Source organism: Triticum urartu, chromosome 5A (assembly GCF_056163025.1).
Source record: "Triticum urartu cultivar PI428250 chromosome 5A, HENAU_Tu73, whole genome shotgun sequence".
Classification (NCBI taxonomy): Eukaryota; Viridiplantae; Streptophyta; class Magnoliopsida; order Poales; family Poaceae; genus Triticum; species Triticum urartu.
This window is the reverse complement of record NC_141877.1, coordinates 474,088,517-474,111,406: the sequence shown is the minus strand read 5'-3', so window position 1 is coordinate 474,111,406 and position 22,890 is coordinate 474,088,517. Positions and strand designations below refer to the sequence as shown.

General features: G+C 47.6%; 1 long non-coding RNA gene across 2 annotated transcripts in view; it reads right to left on the bottom strand.

The window, feature by feature from the left end:
- Nucleotides 1–13,638: 13,638 nt before the first annotated feature.
- The window catches only part of LOC125556298 (uncharacterized), a 42,529-nt gene continuing 33,277 nt past the window's right edge, over nucleotides 13,639–22,890 (bottom strand). The window contains exons 3-4 of one of the 2 annotated variants that reach the window (XR_015602399.1): nucleotides 14,399–14,582; nucleotides 13,639–14,157 (exon numbers count right to left, since the gene is read on the bottom strand). This is a non-coding gene — a long non-coding RNA (uncharacterized LOC125556298). Of the gene's footprint in view, nucleotides 14,158–14,398; nucleotides 14,583–22,035; nucleotides 22,266–22,890 lie in introns of those variants that run through there. The other variant, XR_015602398.1, reaches the window with a different exon arrangement.

Genomic DNA, 22,890 nt, shown 5'->3' with positions numbered 1-22,890 from the left:
AGGAACCGTGTCCAGAATTGTCTGCCCGATTCCTCTGGCTGCTGAATTATGTGGCTTAAGTCGTCGGCATCCGGTGGTCGCACGTAAGTGCCCTGGAAGTTGTCGAGGAATGCGGCTTCCAGGTCCTCCCAAGAACCGATTGAGTCTGCTGGCAAGCTGTTAAGCCAATGCCGGGCCGGTCCTTTAAGTTCGAGCGGGAGGTATTTGATGGCGTGTAGATCATCGTCGCGTGCCATGTGGATGTGAAGGAGATAATCCTCGATCCATACCGCTGGGTCTGTTGTGCCATCGTATGATTCGATGTTTACGGGTTTGAAACCCTCTGGGATTTTATGATCCATTACTTCATTCGTGAAGCATAGCGGGTGTGCGGCGCCTCTGTACTGGGCTATATCACGACGCAGCTCGGAAGAGCTATGTCTGTTGTATTCGGCCCGGCCGGATTTGTTGTATCCGGAGTGAAGATCATCGTCACGTGCCGTAGGGCGCCTGCGCGATCCGTAGATCGATCTTGTTTGTCTTGCCTTATCCTCCAGTATGTCTCGCAGGTCGGGCGCATTTTCCCGTGCCTTATTTGAGCGGCGTCGGGGCATGGCTTGGGTGGAGGGCCGAGAGGCCTCTCTGTCGCGGCCGCGACGTGGCTGGTCAGCCATGTCATGCGCTGGTGATGTAGGTGCTTCCTCCTCTGATCGGGGTAGCGGCCTGCGCTTCGGGTAATTCTTGGAGGGGCATTCGAGTTCATACTCTTCGGCCGCAAGGACTTCAGTCCATCTGTCAGCTAGCAAATCTTGGGCAGCTCTAAGTTGTTGCTGCTTTTTCTTGAGGCTGCTTGCCGTGGCTAAAAGCCTGCGTTTGAAACGCTCTTGTTCGGCGGGGTCTGATGGTATGACGAATTCGTCGTAATCGAGGCTTGCCTCGTCTTCGGAGGGAGGCATATAGTTATCATCCTCGACCTCTCGGTCTGAAGCTCTCTCATGAGGGCTGGCTTTTCCATCTTCCTGTGCTGAATCTTGCTGAGGTGGGTGTTCTTCGGTACTATCCGGGGTAGTATTATCTCCCGTGCCGGAATCACCGTTTTTGCTTTGGCGGGATTTATAGCGGCGCCACTAATGCCGGCGCTTTGGCTGTTTCTTGGGGGTGTCATCCCCCACTGTTCCATCGCCATCTCCGTCTTTTGGAGTATCCACCATATATATGTCATATGACGAGGTGGCCTTCCAGCTCCCTACAGGTGCTGGTTCCTGTTCGTCTCCTACATCGTCGTCCATACCGTCGATGTCTTCAGAGTCGAAGTCAAGCATGTCGGTTAAATCGTCGATAGTGGCTACAAAGTGGGTGGTGGGTGGGCTTTGAATTTCTTCATCGTCCGTATCCCATCCTCGCTGACCATAATCCGGCCAGCGCTCTCCTCATAAAGAGAGGGACTTAAGAGAATTCAAGATGACGCCAAAAGGCGAGTGCTGAAAGATGTCTGCGGCGGTGAACTCCATTATCGGCGCCCAATCGGATTCGATTGGCAGGGGCGCGGGGGGTTCGGAGTCCGGGGAGGAGTCCGGATCCTCGGAGTCATGGGTCATGCAGAGTGCGGGGCTAGCGTTCGGCTCGATCGCCTTTGAGATCGCAGCCCCCGAGGTGACGTCCAACCGCTCGTCCTCGATTGGCGCAATAGGCTCCCAGTTAGGGGTCGGAACCGATGCGTGTGCGGCCTCCAGGGCACTGCCGGAGGCAGAGCTAGATCATGCCCCTTGAGATAGTGCGGCGCGCTTGGCCGTGGCTTGAACCCGTCGAAGATCAAGTCTCCGCGGATGTCAGCCGTGTAGTTTAAGCTTCCAAACCTGACTTGATGGCCAGGGGCGTAGCTTTCGATCTGCTCCAGGTGGCCAAGTGAGTTGGCCCGCAGAGCGAAGCCGCCGAAGACGAAGATCTGTCCGGGGAGAAAAGTCTCACCCTGGACCGCATCGTTGTTGATGATCAAAGGAGCCATTGGGCCTAAAGGCGACACAGAGGAACTCTCAATGAAAGCACCAATGTCGGTGTCAAAACCGACGGATCTCGGGTAGGGGGTCCCGAACTATGCATCTAGGCCGGATGGTAATAGGAGACAGGGGACACGATGTTTTACCCAGGTTCGGGCCCTCTCGATGAAGGTAAAACCCTACGTCCTGCTTGATTAATATTGATGATATGGGTAGTACAAGAGTAGATCTACCACGAGATCATGGAGGCTAAACCCTAGAAGCTAGCCTATGGTATGATTGTTGTATATGGTGTTGATTGTCGATGTCCTACGGACTACAACCCTCCGATTTATATAGACACCGGATAGGGTTAGGGTTACATAGAGTCGGTTACAATGATAGGAGATCTTGAATATCCGCATCGCCAAGCTTGCCTTCCATGCCAAGGAAAGTCCCATCCGGACACGGGACGTCGTCTTCAATCTTGTATCTTCATAGTCCTGGAGTCCGACTGAAGGTATAGTCCGGCTACCCGAACACCCCCTAATCCAGGACTCCCTCAGGTACCCTACTGTTAAAGAAGACGGGACTCCATTTGACCAAGATGACTTCATTGCCTGTGTGAGGGGAGTTCGACCTCAATCTACCATTCTTGGAGATGAGACCAACTTCGATAAATATCAGCCGGGTTTTGATATGGAGAATAAGAAGATGGCGACTCCCTCTTATAAGGTGAGAGATCTTGTCCCGCCGGTTCGTCAGCACACTTTTGGTCCGGAAGTTGACCCGGCCGGCCTGATTGATGATGAGGCGGAGTTCATTGCTTTGAACGGCTTTGACTGGTCCAAGCCTAGCTTCCAATCAGTAGAAGGAGATGAACCGGCGAGAGGAGAGTCATAACCATCTTGTGGGCTCTCAAAGCCTTGTAATAGATTTAGCTTAAAAACTACATGTGTTGCTTATGCCATCGCACACAGAATGTTGCATGTTACTCTTTGCCAGCACATCTTTGATTATATCTGCAATGTTTTAACTTTGCTCCTAGAAAAAATGAAAGAGCTGGCCAATGTTTCTGGACTGCTGGTTTTCATGATCCGGATGATGAGGTTGATGACCCAATCTTTTTGAGAAGTCAATGCTTCCATACACCTGATGACTATCATGCCTTTGGCGGCTTATTGTCAAATATTCAAGTCGGCTTAAATAAAAACCATACTGATAATTTAAATTTGAGACAATAAAAAACCAGTAAGACAAAATAGCAGATTTCCAACAACATAAATTTGGGGGTTTCTGATTCGAATACGATTAGTAAACCGGACCAAAGGGGTTAAGCAAAGATTCGAATACAATCATATAGCCCCCAGTGGCTTTGGCGTTGCGCCGATCAAGAGGGTACCGACAGCTATGTTCTCTTTGGTTCCAATACGACCTATGTTTGAACAGGAAGCCCCCAAATGACCTTGAGAGGTTTTTAACGACCCTGATTCGAATACGATCCAAGTCGGACCCAAAGAGGGGTTAAGCTATGATTCGGATACGATCAAGAAGCCCCCTAGTGAGTTTGGCTTTGAGCCGATCAAGAGGGTTATGACAGCTATGTTCTCTTTGTTTCAAATATGACCTATGTTTGAATAGGAAGCCCCCAAGTGACCATGAGATTTACAGCTAGATTCAAATATGATCATAAGCTGGACCAAAAAGGTTAAGCTAGATTCAGATATGATCAGCTCCTTAATAGTCATGTAAATAGTGAAAATAGTAAAGATATATGATCTTTGAAGAGGAAAAAGGCAGAGGTCCTGCTTTATTACTTATACGTCAAAGTATGTACATGACGAGAGCCGGTAGCTCAGGTGTAGTATGGCCGAAGCTGAGCAATGTTCCACGACCGGCGGGTCTCCTCCTCTGACTTACGTGAGTCTTTGAGCCCTCGAACGTCAGTGAGGTAATATGACCCGTTGTTTAAATTCTTACTGACCACAAAAGGTCCTTCCCAAGGCAGGGATAGTTTGTGTGATCCGATAGATCCTGAATGAGCCGGAGCACCAGGTCACCTTCTTGAAAGGTCCTGGACTTAACCCGGCGGTTGTGATAACGGCGCAGGTCCTGTTGATAAATTGCTGATCGAGCCGCCGCCAAGTCTCTCTCCTCATCTAACAAGTCAAGTGCATCCTGTCGGGCTTGTTCATTATTAGCTTCAACGTAGGCCGCCACGCGAGGCGAGTCATGATGGATGTCACTGGGCAGCACCGCTTCCGTTCCATAAACCATGAAGAAAGGTGTATAACCTGTAGACCTGTTAGGAGTGGTGTTGATACTCCATAGCACTGAGGGTAATTCCTCTACCCAACAACCCGACATTCGTTGTAAGGGAACCATAAGCCGAGGCTTGAGACCTTTTAGATTTCCTAATTTGCTCTCTCAGCCTGACCATTAGATTAAGGGTGAGCTACAGAAGAAACATCAAGTCGGATATGCTCACGTTGACAAAACTCCTCCATAGCACCTTGGGACAAATTAGTGCCATTGCCAGTGATAATGTTGTGTGGAAAACCAAAGCGAAAAATCACCTTTTTCATGAACTGAACCGCCGTGGCTGCATCACACTTACTCACTGGCTCTGCCTCAACCCATTTTGTGAATTTGTCAACTGCCACTAAAAGATGTCTCTTTTTATCCTTAGACCTTTTGAAAGGTCCAACCATGTCAAGCCCCCAAACTGCAAATGGCCAAGTGATTGGAATCATCCGCAACTCTTGAGCCGGCACATGCGCTCGTCGTGCAAATTTTTGACATCCATCACACCTACTGACCAGATCCTCTGCATCAGCGTGAGCCGTTAATCAGTAAAAACCATGACAAAAAGCTTTGGCCACAAGAGACTTTGACCCAGCGTGATGACCACAATCCCCTTCATGGATCTCATGAAGTATTTCTTGACCTTCTTCAGGAGAAACACAACGCTGAAACGCTCTAGTGATGCTGCGATGATACAACTCTCCGTCAGAAATCGTCATTGACTTGGACTGTCGGGTTATCTGTCGGGCTAGGGTCTCGTCCTCTGGCAAATCACCCCGGGTCATGTAAGCCAGGAACGGTAGTATCCAATCTGGAATAACATGAGTAGACGCCACTAACTGTGCCTCCGGGTCAGGAATGGCCAAATCTTCCTCTGTAGGCAACTTAACAGACGGGTGATGTAAAACATCCAAAAAGGTGTTAGGGGGTACCGGCTTACGCTGAGATCCCAACCGGCTTAAGGCATCGGCCGCTTTGTTCTTTCTGCAGTCAATGTGTTCCACTTGATAACCCTTAAAATGCCCTACAAGAGCGTCGACCTTGCGGCGATAAGCCGCCATGAGAGGATCCTTGGAATCCCACTTGCCTGACACCTGTTGAGCCACCAAATCTGAATCGCCAAGGCACCAGACCCGGCTCAGACTCATCTCTTTAGCCATTCGAAGACCATGGAGCAAGGCTTCATATTCTGCTGTGTTGTTAGTACAAGGAAACATCAATCGCAACCATAACAAAACTTGTCCCCTCGAGGAGAAGTTAAAACAACTCCAGCCCCCGAGCCTTCCAACTGTCTGGACCCATCAAAATGAATCATCCAATATGTGTTGTTTGGTTTCTCCTCTGGCATCTCCAACTCTGTCCAGTCATTAATGAAGTCAACTAGCGCTTGAGATTTGATCACAGTACGTGGCATATACTTCAAACCATGAGACCCAAGTTCAATAGCCCACCTGGCGACTCGTCCTATGGCTTCTCTATTTTGAATGATGTCTCCTAGAGGAGCAGAGCTAACCCCAGTGATTGGGTGACCCTGAAAGTAATGTTTGAGCTTCCAGCTTGCCATGAACACCCCATAAACGAGATTCTACCAATGTGGATATCTTTGTTTAGATTCAATCAGCACCTCACTGACCTAGTAAATCGGCCATTGGACCGGATGTTCTTTGCCATCCTCCTTGCGCTCCACAACAATGGCCACACTGACAGCACATGAGTTAGCAGCTACATATAACAACAATTGCTCTTTCTCAACCGGAGCAGCAAGAACCGGCGGCTCAACGAGCTGTTTCTTCAGATCCTCAAAAGCAGAGTTAGCAGCATCACTCCAGACAAAGTCATCCGCCTTTTTCATCATTTGATACAAAGGCATCGCCTTCTCCCCTAACCGGCTTATGAACCGGCTTAAGGCGGCGACGCGACCCGCCAAACACTGAACGTCATTGATGCACACCGGTTTGGCCAGAGATGTAATTGCCTTAATTTTCTCCGAATTAGCCTCAATACGTCTATTAGACACCAAAAAACCCAAAAGTTTGCCAGCTGGGACTCCAAAAACACATTTGGCCGGGTTAAGCATCATCTTGTAGACCCGGAGGTTATCAAAGGTCTCCTTCAGATCAGTTACCAAGGTTTCCTTCTCTCTGGATTAACCACTATGTCATCCACATAAGCATGAACGTTACGCCCAATCTGACTATGAAGACAATTCTGTACACATTGTTGATAAGTCGCCTGGGCACTTTTTAGTCCAAAAGGCATAGACACATAGTAGAAGGCTCTAAACGGAGTGATGAATGTCGTCTTCTCCTGGTCCTTAATTGCCATCTTGATCTGATGATAACCTGAATATGCATCCAAAAAACTCAATGATCTGATCAATACGAGGGAGAGCAAAAGGATCGCCCGGACAAGCCTTGTTCAAATCGGTGTAATCCACACACATACGCCAGGTGCCATTCTTCTTGAGTACAAGCACTGGGTTAGCCAACCACTCTGGGTGAAAAACTTCAACAATGAACCCGGTTGCAAAGAGCCGGGCCACCTCTTCTCCAATGGCCATGTGCCTTTCCTCGTTAAACCATCAAAGAAACTGCCTGACCGGCTTGAACTTCGGATCAATATTAAGAGTGAGCTCAGCAAGTTCTCTCGGGACACCCGGCATGTCAGAAGGTTTCCATGCAAAGATGTCCCGGTTCTCATGGATGAACTCGATGAGCACGCTTTCCTATTTTGGATCCAAGTTGGCACTGATGATGAACTGTTTGGATGAGTCGCCAGGCAAAATATCAACCATCTTGGTGTCATCAACTAACTTGAATTTCAACACCGGTTCATGCTCCGTAGTTGGCTTGTTCAAAGACATCATGTCTGTCGGGTCAACATTATCTTTATAAAACTTTAACTCCTCTATCGCACAAACAGACTCAGCATAAGCGGCATCTCCTTCTTCACATTCTAGGGCTATTTTCCGGCTTCCATGTACTGTGATGGCGCCTTTATAGGCCGGCATCTTGAGTTGTAGATACACATAACACGGCCGAGCCATGAACTTGGCATAAGCCGGCCGTCCAAATAGATCATGATATGGGCTTTTGATTTTAACCACCTCAAAAGTTAACTTCTCAGCCTTGGAATCATATTCATCCCCAAAGGCTACTTCCAGTTCAATCTTACCAACTGGGTATGCCGACTTACCAGGCACAACACCATGAAAAACAGTGTTGGATTGTTTAAGACTCTTATCAGTCAACCCCATCCGACGAAACGTCTCATAATAGAGGATGTTGATGCTACTGCCTCCATCCATGAGCACCCTAGTGAATTTATATCCACCAACCTGAGGTGCCACCACCAAGGCCAAGTGACCCGGATTATCAACCCGGGGAGGGTGATCTTCCCTGCTCCACACAATAGGTTGTTCTGACCACCTCAAATAACGTGGAATCGCCGGCTCAACGGCATTGACAGCCCTCTTATGAGCTTCTGGTCCCTCTTGCATAAACTAGTGGTAAATATATGGTACTACCACTACAAAAAAAGACACATCCGTGACATTTTGGGCCGAAAGAAATTTTTTTCTGTCATACATATGACACTTCTATGACGATAATTGTGACAAAACCCGGTATCATCATAGATCTGGTGGGCTCCTACTTCTATGACAAAAAATCATGACAGAAAATGGGCTTTTCGTCCTGGGCGGGCCGGAGACACAGCTGCATGACATTCTTTGGGCCGTCCATGACGGAAAAAACCGTGGTAGAAGCGAGGGCGAGGAAAATTTCAGGGAGTTCCCGGTTACGGTGGGAGGTCGGGGGCCGAGCGATGCGCATTTCACTCGTACGCGTACGCGCGTGTGTGCAAGGCATTGGCTCTAACTGAACCCGAGCGAGGCGTTGGGCTCTAACTGAACCCGAGCGATTGCACTGCAGGCTACGCGTTACTGAACCCGAGCAATCGATCGATGGCTGTTAATTGAACCCGATCGAGCGATTCCTTCGCTACTGCTGCTAACTAAAGCCGATCGATGCTGCCTCTGGGATGAACAGTGAGCGTTGCGGGGGGAGGGGGTTGGATGAATAGTGAGCGGTGGCGTTGCCTCTTGATGAACAGGACCCCATGGTGTGGTGGAGGGCTGGATGAACAGTAGACGGTGGAGGGGTGGTTGAACAGGACCCCGTGGTGTGGAGGGCTGGATGAACAGTAGACGGTGGAGGGGTGCCCGTGGAGGGGTGGTTGAACAGTAGCCGGTGGAGTAGCGCGCGGTGGAGGCTGGATGAACAGGAGCCCATGGAGGCTGGAGGAGGTCAACGGTAGCCCGTGGAGGCTGGAGGAGGTCGACGGCGGAGATGAACAGTATCCCGTGGAGTCCCGTTTTGCGGTATGCCACACCCCTCCCGATGAACAGGACCCCCGTTTCGACCGTACCGCTCCAATACAAGTCCGTTTCGTCCGTTTTGCGGTACGCCACACCCCTCCCGAGCAATAGGACCCCCGTTTCGACCGTAGGAGGTCCATTTCCTCCGTTTTGCAGCACGCCACACCCCTCCCGATCAACAGGACCCCCGTTTCGACCCTAGGAGGTCCGTTTCCTCCGTTTTGCGGTACGCCAGACACCTCCCGATCAACAGGACCCCATTCGGAACGTAGGATGTCCATTTCCTCCGTTGTGCGGTACGCCAAGCCTCGTTTCCATCGCCTGTTCCGTCCAAGCCCTCCCGATGAACACGCCCACGCATTCCGTTTCGACCCAGCCGGTTAGCTCCCACGCGTTCCGTTGCCTCCCGATGAACACGGGCATTCCGTTTCCTCCCCATGAACACGACGCATTCCGTTGCCTCCCCATGAACACGACGACGACGATGTTTCTCCGTTCTGACCCAGCCATGTACACGAGCCCTGGCCGTACGTATGCGCAAGTAGGCATTCGAGACCCCGCCCCTATGTACACATACGTGGCCGTATTTTCTTTCTTGCACCCTGGCCGCTGTACGTACGTGTACATGCTACATGCACGCCTCTACTACGACATACGCGCCTCTACTACGACACGTGCGCGCCTCTACATCCACCAGTATATATGTACGTACACGTTCGCGACTAGAATGACAACGCTACGTACGCTTCGACCAGGTGGGTCCCGACTGTCAGGCACTTCCTTGCCTGCGAAGATGTAGCTGGTGGGTCCCAGCAGTTAGGGGGGCGAATCGTTTTTTTTGCCCGGACGCACTTCCTTGCGTGCGAAGATGTAGCTGGTGGGTCCCAGCAGTCAGGGGCAAATGCTTTTTTCGTGATATACGGTGGCCCGTCCGGTGGGTCCCCGCTGTCAGGTGGAGGAATAATTATTTTGCACGTAATAAGGAGGCACTTCCTTGCTGTGGCCGTGGACCCAGCTGTCGGCCTCTCCACGTACAGTCCATGTCCGATGGAAGCCTTTCCTTGACCATGTTGACCAAGCCGCGCCAAGAGCACCAGGGCAGTGTACGATGGTGAGGCCTAGGAAGGGGACGACGCGGAGCCGGGGAAGACGCGGCAGTGGATGCCCACGCGTAGAGGAGTACGATGGTTCACTGTTTCGCTGTGGTGTGAGGTTGCCATCGCCGCAGAACAACAGGGGGTGTGGGTGAGTACAGGGATGTCCTGGCCAGTAGTGGGAGTAGTAGGGGCGGTGAGGCCTCCGCCGCATCGCAGCCGGCCACGGGAAGCAGGAGCACGAGGCACGACCAGCGCTGGTTTGGGCGGCTGGAGCAAGAAGACCAGAGGTTGAAGAAGCACTACGGCCGTTGGATGGACATCGTACGGTCACTGGAGGTAGAATCGTGCATATTGACTAAGTTGACAAAGCCCTCTGTCCCCGTCAACTTAGTAGTCCCACAAGTCAGCCTGCCACTATACTGGGTCCCAGCTAACAGGGGGGGTATTCATTTTTTTGTGCGTAATAAGGAGGCACTTCCTTGCGTGCGAATATATAGCTGGTGGGTCCGAGCTGTCAGCGGCGGTAACGTTTTTTTTGCAAAATACAGAGGCCCTTTCGGTGGGTCCCTAATGTCGGGTGGAGGAATCATTATTTTGCGCGTAATAAGGAGGCATTTCCTTGCGTGCGGCCGTGGACCCAGTTGTCGGCCTCTCCACGTACAGTCCACTTCAGATGCATGTCGGTCATTGACCACGTTGACCAGGCCGTGCCGAGAGCACCAGGGCGGTGGACGACGAGGAGGCCTAGGAAGGGAACGACACGGAGGCAGGGAAGACTCAGCAGTTGTTTCCCATGCGGAGGGGAGTACGACTGTACGAGGGTTTACTGGTTCGTCTGCCGTCGCCGGAGAATAACAACAGGTGTGGGTGAGTAGAGCGATGGCTAGGCCAGCGATGGAAGTACGGTGGGGCGGTGAGGCCTGCGCGGCAGCACGGCCGGCCACGGGGACGAGGGAACAGGCAGTCCCACCGGCACTTGTTTGAGCGACTGGAGCAGGAAGAGCAGAGATTGAAGAAGCACGACGGCCATTCGATGGACATCCAACAGTCACTGCTTGTGCGTCAACCTTTTTTAGGAAAGCCTCAAATCTGTGGAAAACAACATACAGCCCATCTGCCATTATTTCTAATAATTTACAGTCCATTTGCTAATTCTTAAGGTTTTTTTGGAGCCCATATTCTTTCTGTTAGCATTACAGCCCATATTGTGGCCACTGTTAAAAATTTATACGAAATTTTGCATATGTCGGTGCGGTCCGAACTATTTTTAATCCCAAAATTTCTACTCACATTCAAACTGATTTTAAAAATAAATGTATATCAATATAAAATCCAACAAATTCTCCACGCATAAAAATTAATGTAATTTAAAATCTTGAAATGAAATAAAAGATATTTGAAACTAATTGCCGGTTTTATGTGTTTTAAAAATGTACAGCCCATTTCTCATTACTGATCGGCCATTTTCTCGGCCAGCCGAATGAAGCTCTCCTCATCTTGAAAGATTTGCAGCCCAACAGGCCTGACAAAGCGACTTACTTGGCAAATCACAAAAAACTGGGATGTGGTCATGGACCCAGCTGTCAGCCTCTCCACGTACAATACTCTTCCGATGGAAGTCGGTCGTTGACCACATTGACCACGCCGCGCCGAGAGCAAAAAGGCGATGGACGACGAAGAGGCCTAGGAAGGGGACGACGCACAGCGGGGGAAGACACGGCACTGGATGCCCACGCAGAGAGGAGTACGAGGGTTCACTGGTTCGGCTGCGGTGTGAGGCTGCCGTCGCCGCAGAATAAAAGGGGGTGTGGGTGAGTAGAGGGATACCCTGGGCCAGCTGTTGGAGTAGTAGGGGGCGGTGAGGCCTCCGCGGTATCACAGCCAGCCATGAGAGGCAGGAGCACGCGGCATGACCGGCGCTGCTTTGGGCGGCTGGAGCAAGAAGACCAGAGGTTGAAGAAGCACTATGGTCGTTGGATGGACATCGTACGGTCACTGGAGCTAGAATCGTTCATATTGACTAAGTTGAAAAAGCCCTCCATCCTCGTCAACTTAGTAGGCCCACAAGTCAGCCACCCACTATGGTGGTTCCAGTAGTGCTGGGGGAAGAAGACGAGAGATTGAAGAAGAATGTCGGCCGTTGGATGTAAATCCAATGCCTTCTTAGGCTTCGACCTACTGGCCCACATGTCAGCCAGTCCATTTGTTTTTTAGTCCATTTGGTGGGCTGGGTGAAACAATGATGTAGCATCTATGCAGCTCGTTTAAATCCCATTTGCATTTTTCTCGAAATCCGCGGACTTGCTGGGCTGGGTGAAAATATCATGTTGGGCTAGACGGACAAATGTTATAAAAACATAAACACATGATTGCACTTCAGTAAAATCTTTGCAAGCTTATGTACGCAATCACTAGGAGTTAACTTGCCAAGTTATATATATAAACAATTATTATTATTATTTTGTAAGAACTTTCAACTTATGAAATAAAATATCATTTTAATTTGATGAGTTAATAGTACGTGGGGTATTATTAATTTTTAGGCTAGACGTGGGACAGTTGAGTTGGTTCTAGGGGAAAGTAATGGGAGAAAACTCAGTTTACATCGAAAAAGAAAGTGGGAGAAAATTCAGAGACCTGCTGGGTCCACCTGAGGAGGGGAATATGTTGGGAGGAAGGAGATTCAAACCACGGCAGCCGAGTGAACTAGTTTTTTTTACGGACAAGTGAACTAGTTTACATACATAAGCAAATAGCCACTAAAAAAGCAATCAGGTTAATGGGTTCTTAAAAGAAATATTTCGGACAAACAGATAATTACGACACATAGGCTAATGCATGAAACACTCAGATGATAAAGGTTCTTATAAACAGATAAAGTACAACATCTAGACCTTCCTGGCACGCTTGATCATGACGCTGCGGCTGTCCGTGTACTCGTCGGTTACGGGAAGCATACACACCCTCATGTCCAAGATCTGCCTGTACATGTCGTAGCATGCATATGCGTCCTTGGACGCGTAGGTTATGTAGGCTAGATTCAGAGGTACCTCCCACGTCTTCAGGTCGTCTTCTTTCATGTTGGCGTATCAGGGGTCGATGATGGTCTCAACGAGGTCAACCACGGAGTCCTTCTCTTGCCCGTTGCTGATGATCTTGTATTGCTTCTGGATGTCGACAAGCTTGTTGCACCAGATGGACGAATCGTCGCGTTCTTCCTTCTCTCCACTGTAGCGAAGATGCAGTCGGCGCTGCCGATGAAACGGGCGAATGCTCCAGAACCTGGTGCAGCCATAGGACTAAGGCGAGGCAGAACTTCACCGAGTCTGTATCGTTGGTGTACATCACATTCAACTTGGTGCAGCCATAGGACTGAATGGTGAACTCAAAGGGGAACTCCTTGCTAAAGTCCATATCCAGCAGGCTCACCGCTCGGATCGCCCTTGGAGTCTCTTCGAGTGAACGAGTGTGTTGGTAGTGGCAGCAGTTTGTTTTTCAGCTCTTGGGGAACTGGATTCAACAGTAAGCTGAGTGTGTATAGGCGACAACAGTTACTACCCCTCCCTCGTCCGCTGCACGCCCGGCAGAAGATGCACCCTCGGCCACACGTCGGTTCACGAGCGGGTCTGTATTGGTACTGTAATAACAGGAGTTAGTGGTCACTTTACTTAAATTTAATTAGCTTTAATAGAAATTTATACTTAAAACAAGCAATGCATTTGCTCATTCTATCAGTGCCACAGGATCAACATGCACAACAATTAGAATTATTATTCTCAGGACGCACACGATCAGCACATTTGTCGCACTTTCACAAAGATAATACTACCAAGTTTGAACTGCTTGTTATGGTTGTTGTCCTCTGCATCATCATGTCGTGTTTCCCAGCTTGCAAGATTCAGAACCAACAAATAAGATCCAAATATTAAGTACAACAAAGATGCCTACACATCTCATTGATTCCCATCTTGCAAGATTCAGAACCAACAAATAAGATCCAAATAATAAGTACAACAAAGATGCCTACACATCTCATTGATTCCCAGCTTGCAAGATTCAGAACCAACAAATAAGATTCAAATAATAAGTACAACAAAGATGCCTACACATCTCACTAATTCCCAGCTTGCAAGATTCAGAACCAACCCATTAGAGCCTTTTGATAAAGTGAATATCGAGATTAAATCCATCTTGGCTAGCCATGTCATACAATCAAAGAACTTGGCGAATGCTCTTGACCGTCACAACATCTGTAGTTGAGTATTCCTGTTTTCACAGCATGTTTGCACAGCACAAACATGGAGACAGGAGAGCATGATTTCGCTTTAATAGCGGCCTCCTTGAACTCAACATCCAGCTCTGCTTGGATGAGGTCTGCCTGGAGTTCCGTGATTCAATTCATGCGCCTTTTTCTGCAGTTCACCTGAAATGAAGCAAAGATTGCATCATTAAGCTAGCAAGAAGTACTTGCTCTTGTGAGCTGGCAGGTTCTTCTTTAGTAGTTGCACTAAAATTGAGGAACATTAAGGTTGGCTGTCCGGCTCATGTAAAGTGCAACTATAATTTTCTTACCCTTTTGTGCAGTTCCACTAAAATAAAGTGCCATTGTGGTGACAGTGACGGCTCCATCTTGCAAAGGCTAATAAAATGTTGCACGAGATTACCAGCAGAACTTGACGGAGATTTTGGAGACTCCAATCACCATTTTGTGCAGGTCCACCAAAATTGAGAGATGTTGCCCACGTGACATTTTAGTTGAACTGCACAAGATACTCATTCCAAAAAAAAGTGTTTTGTGCAGTTCACCAAAAGGTCACAATAGCAACAAGGTGAAATGGATATCCATATCTGCACAAAAAGATAGAAAGTAAACAGTTGCTGGTCAATAAGAATATACGAAACATATACAAAATGAAAAGAAGCATCTTAATTATGTTCATGGCAATCACGCAAGGACAGTAGAAATTTTAAAACGTCAGCAATGCTTCATGTTACCAGAAGCATTACGATCAACAATGAGATTACTCAAATATGGGATTACTTTAATGGTGGCATTGCTTGTTTACCAAACACGGTAAATCAACAGCAGCTAAAGAGTTGGTTTAACGGCATGGGACTGTGGGGACACCAGGACACTCAGCAGCGTAAAGGAGCAAGTTACTTATCATACTGGGGAAAACAATAGGAGTGCCATTTGTAACTCAGTTTAATTGCATCTTATCACTGGAGGCATTAGATTAACAATAACACTGGTTAGACATGTCCCTAAGGTAACAGTGTGATCACTTCATTTTACATGCGCCCTTACATTAACAACAGCAAAAGGTTGGTATAAGGACATGCGACAGTGGACGCATCAGCACAATGTACCTACAAGGAGGAATAAAGTGGTGATGCCGAGTTTGTTCATGCTATGTGAGGGCAGCAAATATAATCCTGGAGACCTTGTACTATGTGAGGGCAGCAAATCCAATCCTGGAGACCTTTTACTATGTGAGGGCAGCAAATCTAATCCTGGAGACCTTTTACTATGTGAGGGCAGCAAATCTAATCCTGGAGACCTTTTACTATGTGAGCGCAGCAAATCTAATCATGAGACCTTTTACTATGTGAGGGCAGCAAATCTAATCCTCACACCTTTTACTATGTGAGGGCAGCAAATCTAATCCTGGAGACCTTTTACTATGTGATGGCATCAAATTTAATCATGGACATATACTCTGTTGACTTGTCCACCAGCCGCCACTTTCTATCCTTTTTTCAACCAATAATAGATCTGTTCCTTATCCAGTTTGTACTGTGTTTTCCCATTATTTCCCTTTTCAACCAAGAGACCGGTTGGGTATCCGGTCTCTACTACTTTCACCATATTATTTCCTCTTTGAATCAAGTCCTAGATTCATGATACAACTTTCCCCCCTTTCTTCGTTGTTTGAACAAAGTCCTAGATTCGAATGCATGAAGTAGCTTTACCTCTAATAATACTAAAAATTTAGGTGGCTTTGGAAGAGTTGATGGGAGTAGAAAAAGATGCACATGCAGACCCATGGGGAGCTGGGGCAGTAGAGCAAGTCCGCTTTCGAAGAACTTATACCTGAGGGTCGCCGGGATGTCGGCAGCAGCAGGTCGGATCTGTGGACAATACGACAGGGAGGAAGAAGGGTCGGAGGACCTCCCGAGCCGGCGCTGTGTTGGAGAGAACGGCACGGGCAGAGGATTGAGCCCCTCCGGCAGCTGTGGGTTTCCTCCCACGGCGGCGATAGCCGCGTGAACGATGCCTGCGGTTGCCAGCACCGTCTGGAAACGCTGCGTGGTGCGGGGCCACAGGCCGGCGCCTTGGATGATTTGGCACAGCCGACTGCCGCTCGCGTCCATTGCCTCCATAGGTGCTTGTGGCTTCTGGTCACTTGGTCTTGCATTGGAGTGAGCAGTGTTGCGCGGAGACTTGGGAGTAGATGGATTGGAGTGGTGGGGCTATACTAGCAAGTAGTTGTACGTACTAGTACAATAGTGGGCTCACATAGCAATTTTGTCTCATGCAAGAGCCTGGCTATATGCGTGCTCCAATGTTCGCAACTGCAACGTTCGGTTTGCGCTTGGCTCTTCGCCTCTTTGAGAAGACGAACAATGATGTTACTACTACTGCTTCTACAGTGTCGAATCCACTGCTGCATGTCCGTCCAGCACGAGCGGGACGGTAGCTTGTTGTAGAAGTACTACTAAGCAAAAGCATGTCCTCGTTTGCGAGCAACCGCGCGCATGGGTGAGGGAGAAGGCGTGTAGTAAAATCAAGCTTCTCCTCGTTGTACGAGTTGACGCGACACATCATAGCAGTGGCCCCACATGCTTGCCTCTAAACTTGGCTGAAAGACCCGCAGTGTACAATATATTTGCTGCAACCTCTAACATTTACCCACCAAAAATTAAAATATATGTGGCTGTATGCATCGTTCTGATGCAGAGGCCGGGGAGTCCCCCCTTTTCGAAAAAAACAAATTAAAATATATATTCCTGCCTTGACTAGATGAGCGTGCAAACTACAATCACCAGGGTGTCAGGTAGGGCCAGAAGACTATTTTAATTTTTTTTAAAAACTTCGAGACGGCCACATGGCATGGAGCCGACCCCAACGATTTTAAGCTTACAGGCACGGTAAACGCTATCCTAGACTACTCTACACATGAAACTGCCACACGAGCGTCCGGGCTGCGCTTGGCTCTTCGCCTCTTCGGGAAGTCGAACAATGGTGGAGTACTACTGCACTGGAGGAGTACTACAGTACGCTTCTGGCCATCTGACACCGATTGAACTGCTGCATGTCCACTACGTGCGGGAGGGAGAGCGTGTAGCAAAAGCTTCTCCTAGTCTTGCTAGCCACCACGCTCATGGGCGAGGGAGGGACGCTCCTGCCTTTGCGTGTATGACAGGTGGGCCCGACAGGTGTGTGGCCAACCTGTCATACAGCCAAAGGCAGGTGCAGTTAAGTCCGCGAGGGAGAGGATAATCAGACTTCTCGTTGATGTACGAGTTGACGCGACACATCAACGCAAGGTGCTCCAGCTGCAAGTGCCACTGTCGGAGCCACGGCTCTTGCTGTTCGCGGAGGAGGACCGCCGCATGTTTTGCTTGGTCAGCGGCGTGCTAGACATCGGCGCGCCTATCATTGTGTCGGTCATCTGCATCAGAGCGGGGGCGTCCCCACTGCCGCACTACGTGGCCAAGCTGTGGGCAAACAGCCCGCCAAGGGAGCCCAAAGGCACGACCGACGCCGTCAAGGTGGAAATGGAGGTGACAAGCAGCAAGGATCCCGGCGACGTCGACGTGCAGGAGCTGACCTTCTTGACAGTATCGCCCAAGCTGCTGCCGGGGCTAAGCTTGTGTCCCTCCACATTCAAAATGACAAGCTCACGTCCTAAATGTTTCTACAGTGCCTTATGTTTATCTTAGTGATATGCTAATATAGGGATTTCCTTGGTCTACTTTAGCTTAAGAAATGGTGGGTTTTGGTGGCGATGCAGAAATTACTTCGACATCAGATCAGTAATTTCCAACAGTCGAACGGATAAGAAGTACTACTTGTCATCAAAATGGATAAAAAGGAGATGTATTTAGACGTATTTTAGTTCTAGATACGTCCCTTTTTATCCATTTTGATGACAAGCACTCCCTCCGTTCCAAAATACATGACTTCCATTTGTCAAAATATAGATGTATCTAGACATGTTTTAGTATATAGGTACATCCACGATAGAGCCAATCGGATGGTTGAGAACACTACAATTCATAGCTACAGATGCGTGTGTGACTCCCAGATGCAGAGGCCGTGGGTCATCATCCTCCTTTTCATGAAAACACAGACGCGTGTGTGAGAGGACGAGTGCATGCGTGCACCTTTTCTCTTCCTGTATAACGTACTACTAAACTCAGAGTACAAGTTTTTGTGGGTGGCACGATGGTTCGTGCGAGAAGTCCCGAGAGCTAGATTTAATGCGTCTGGAAAAAAGACTAGCCTAGAGCTCGCCATGCGGCTATTCCTGTCGAACGCCTCATTAACCGTAAGATATGTATACAACGGTGCCAGTTATTGCACGTACACAGCAGTACTCCCTCCTTTCCGGTTTATAGGGCTTAATTCAAAAATCTCACCAACCAAGATGGTGAGTGGTGGAATATTTTTTGTAGTTAGCAAAAGCACCTAATTAATGCTCTTGTTTTTCTCAAAAAATTATGTTTATCAATGCATTAATTGCAATGCATGCATGCATAAAGTACATGCATTGGTCAATTTTCTCTTAATACTTGCATGCAATGATTTAATGCACCTTGGAATCTGAACATGTGTTGGGGAACAACCAAATTGAGCCTTATAAAATGGAAAAACTAAAATTTGAATTGCAAATTACTCCACACTATATTGAATTGCAAACCTGTTCACACCGATCACAACCTAAACGGTTTCCCACTTAGGAGCGTATTAGTACCACGCTATATTGAATTGCAAACCTGTTCACATCGATCACAACCTAAACGGTTTCCCACTTAGGAGCGTATTAGTACCACGCTACTCCCTCTGTCCGGGTTTATTAGGCCTAAAGACAATTTCTCTTAGACCAAGACACATAGTAATTTGCTCACAATAATTCTTTCATTTCACTCCCAATGCACTCTCTCACATGCATGCAGCCAATGAAAAAGCACGCATGAAGTATATTAATTTTTCAGCCATGGCACCAACAACAATGTCTTTCAATGCAACCAATGAAATGGTTGCATGCATGCACCTTTCCAAAGCGGGGCCTTACAAAAGGGGAGTATATTGAATTGCAAACCTGTTCACACCGATCACAACCTAAACGGTTTCCCACTTAGGAGCGCATTAGTACTCGCTTATAAATACTAGTATGCCAAGATGACTGCACATTCCTCCTCAACTCCTCATCCAAGAAAGCAAACAAGTCATTCAGCATCCTTCCCTTGCGTCTGCCATGGCCAGCGTGAGTTCTGGGTCGAGAGATTGCCAACAGGGAGAGGCGAGCATGGAAGCGGAAGCACGAGAGAGGTCCCGCCTCACTGCGAGAGCAGCCGACATGTCCCGCCGCACGGAAGTAGCAGCACAGAGGTCCCGCCGCACCGATGAAGCAGCACGGAGGTCCCGCCGCGCTGCTGATGTAGCAGACTGGTCCGGCCGTCCCGCGGAAGCAGCAGAGATGTCCTGCCACGCCATGAATGCAGCAGAGATGTCCCGCCGCGCCGCGGCGGCCTGGGAAAATTTCTCGCGGGCAGGCGATGACTTTTATAGGCGCATGCATGCGATCGTCCATAGCCAGATGGATCAGATCTCCGGCTCGGTGAGGTTGCAGGATGACATGATAGCCTCATTTGAACAGTCTACGAGCGTCATCCGGCAACTAAGGGAGGGCAATGAGAGGCTCCGGGCCGAGCGTGACCTGCTGAGGGAGAAGATCGTCCGAAGTGCAGACTAGCAGGAGGAGACCAGTGCCTTGTTGGAGAGGACCGGCATCATCGTCAAGAAACTTCTGGACGAGAATGATATGATCCGCAACGAGCGCCAAAGGCTTGTGGAGGAATCCGTGGATGTTCTCAAGCAGCGTCTTGAGGACACGAAAGAGCTCATTGCCGCTCGCCGCGGAGACTAGTTTCCTTGTTTCTTTTGATGTAATAATCGGTTTAGGATGTGGATTGTGTCGTCGGTTGTGAAATGTTGGGTTCTAGCGTGGATGTTTGGCCTTTGTTGGCCTCTTGGGATGTTTCGATTTCAATCTGGTAGCTTTTAGTCCTTCGTGTTAGGCTGGAGTTGTGCTGAACTTCTTGTGAATTGTGGTGGTTTTCAGTAATGAAAATAAGAAGGGCAAGCCCTTCTTTGATCAAAAAAAAATTTAATTGTCCTTATATATTCATCAGTCTTGCTATAAGTCGCAGTAGATGCTATATAGGTCCGTCGGATCTTACATCAAGATCCGTGCTTTCAGATTTTCTTTTTTTCTCTCTTAAATCTCAGTCGAGTGAGACATAGCCACGCCATTAAACAGAGGCTCGGGCGCCATTAATGGAGACCTTGGGAGAGAGGTGGATGGCAGATGGAGGTCAAAGGGCTCTCCTCCCGATAAGAACGCGCAGGGGTCTGATCGCAGGCCTCTCGTACTCAAATAGCTACCCTGCACGGTGCCACCTAGCTAATAAAAAATGGGGACGCGTGGCGGCACGTAAATGGTACTAGTAACTAGAACGCCCACGGTTTCAATAATACTTGTGTTTTTGATTGTATCGTGACAACACTTGTTCCAAAATGACTTTGTTGATTGTTAATGTGTGCGCCTTCGCAAATCGGACTGCAAATTTACCACAGCATGTTAGTGCCATGTCATGGCACCAAGCCAAGTTTCATTATTTTCATGCGTGTTTTGGATTTACAGGAATTAAAAAACTAAGATTCTCAATGTTTCCAACCCAGCCACGACGCCCAGAATTTTGAATTTCATTCCCATTTCTTGCATGGAACCTAGAAATTTACCCGAGGACACACATGTGATTTTTCAACCAACTTTGGTGCACTGGAACATGTTCTTGTATTTCAAATTTGAATTATGCACACAAAGGTGACACGTTCCGTCCCAGAACCACGAGCCTTCTTGAGAGAAGCTCTGATTTGCAAGAAGCTTATACCAAAATTTGTTCCTATTCGACCAAATTTTTTTACCACGGCATGGTACTACCATGACATGACACCATGCCAAGTTTCATGATTTTAAAACCAAGTTTCTCAATGTTCTCGACCGAGCCACGATGCCCAGATGTTTGAATTTCATTCTCATTTTTTGCATGGGACCTACTCCCTCCTTCCATCTATATAGGGCCTAATGTGTTTTTCAAGACATCTTTGACTATTGACAAGATTAATAGAACATGAGATGTATACTATGAAAATTATATTATTGGAAGCTCATTTGACATACAAATTTGAATGTATGCTTTGTGTAAGTTGCATGTCATATATTATTGCTCTAACGTTTGGTCAAAGTTAGCCTCAAAAAACACATTAGGACCTATATAGATGGAAGGAGGGAGTAGAAATTCACCCGAGGACACAAATGTGATTTTTCAACCAACTTTGGTGCACGGGAGCATGTGCTTGTAGTTCAAATTTGAATTATGCACATTAAATGACCAAAAACTCAATTAATGTGTAAATAAGGCCAAACGAAGCCGGAATAATTCCAAAATTTAACAGGGCACTCATGTAGTTCTATGTTGCCTTTGTAAATAAACTCAAGGGGGACAACATATATTGTTTCGCACTCAAAGGTGGCACGTTCCCTCTCAGAACCACGAGCCTTCTTGAGAGAAGCTTCAGTTTGCAAGAAGCTTATACCAAAATCTGTTCCTATTCGGTCAATTTTTTTACCCCAACATGGTAGTACCATGACATGACATCCATGCCAGGTTTCATGATTTTCAGATGTGTTTTGGATTTACAAGAATTTTAAAACCAAGTTTCTCAATGTTCTCGGCCGAGACACGATGCCCAGATGTTTTAATTTTATTCTCATTTCTTGCATGGGACCTAGAAATTCACCCGAGGACACAAATGTGATTTTTCATCCAACTTTGGTGCACGAGAGCATGTGCTTGTAGTTCAAATTTGACTTATGCACATTAAATGACCAGAAACTCAATTAATGTATAAAAAACGACAAACGAACCTGGAATAATTCCAAAATTTAATAGGGCACTAATGTAGTTCTATGTTGCCTTTGTTAAGAAACTCAAGGGGGGCAGCGTATATCGTTTCACACTCAAAGGTGGCACGTTCCCTCTTAGAACCACGAGCTTCCAAATCGGCCCAATTTTTTACCACAACATGTTAGTGCCATGGCATGACACCATGCCAAGTTTCATGATTTCTAGGCGAGTTTAGGATTTACATGAATTTAAAATCAAAGTTTCTCGATGTTCCCGGCCGAGTCATGACGCCCAGATGTTTGAATTTCATTCTCATTTCTTCCATGGGACCTAGAAATTCAACCATGGACACACATGTGATTTTTCAACCCACTTTGGTGCACCGGAGCATGTGCATGCAATTCATATTTAGATTATGCACATTAAAAGTCCAGAAACTCAATTAATGTATAAAAAGGCCAAATGAACCCGAAATAATTCCAAAATTTAACAGGGCACTCATATAGTTCTATGTTGCCTCCGTAAATAAACTCAGGGGGAGGCAGCGTATATAGTTTCGCACACAAAGGTGACACGTTCCCTCTCGGAACCACGAGGCTTGTTGAGAGAATCTATGGGTTTGCAAGAGGCTTATACCAAAACTTGTCCCAATTCAGCCAAAAATTATACGTATGAAAACAAGGTTTAGATTATCACAAACATCTCGCTACCTAGACCAATAATGTACTATGATTTGAATTCAACATAAAATGGATACAAATATTTGAATTGGAGAGCGCATGGTACATGTAGTTCATAGTGAAATATGATTACTGCTATATGTATGTTTTTTATTATCAAGATAATATTTAAATTATTGTATAACTTGACAACAATCGTATTCAAAAAAGGAAAATTGATTCAAGTTTAGTCCATATGGTAGACACAATATATATGTTCACATGGTGGAGTAAAA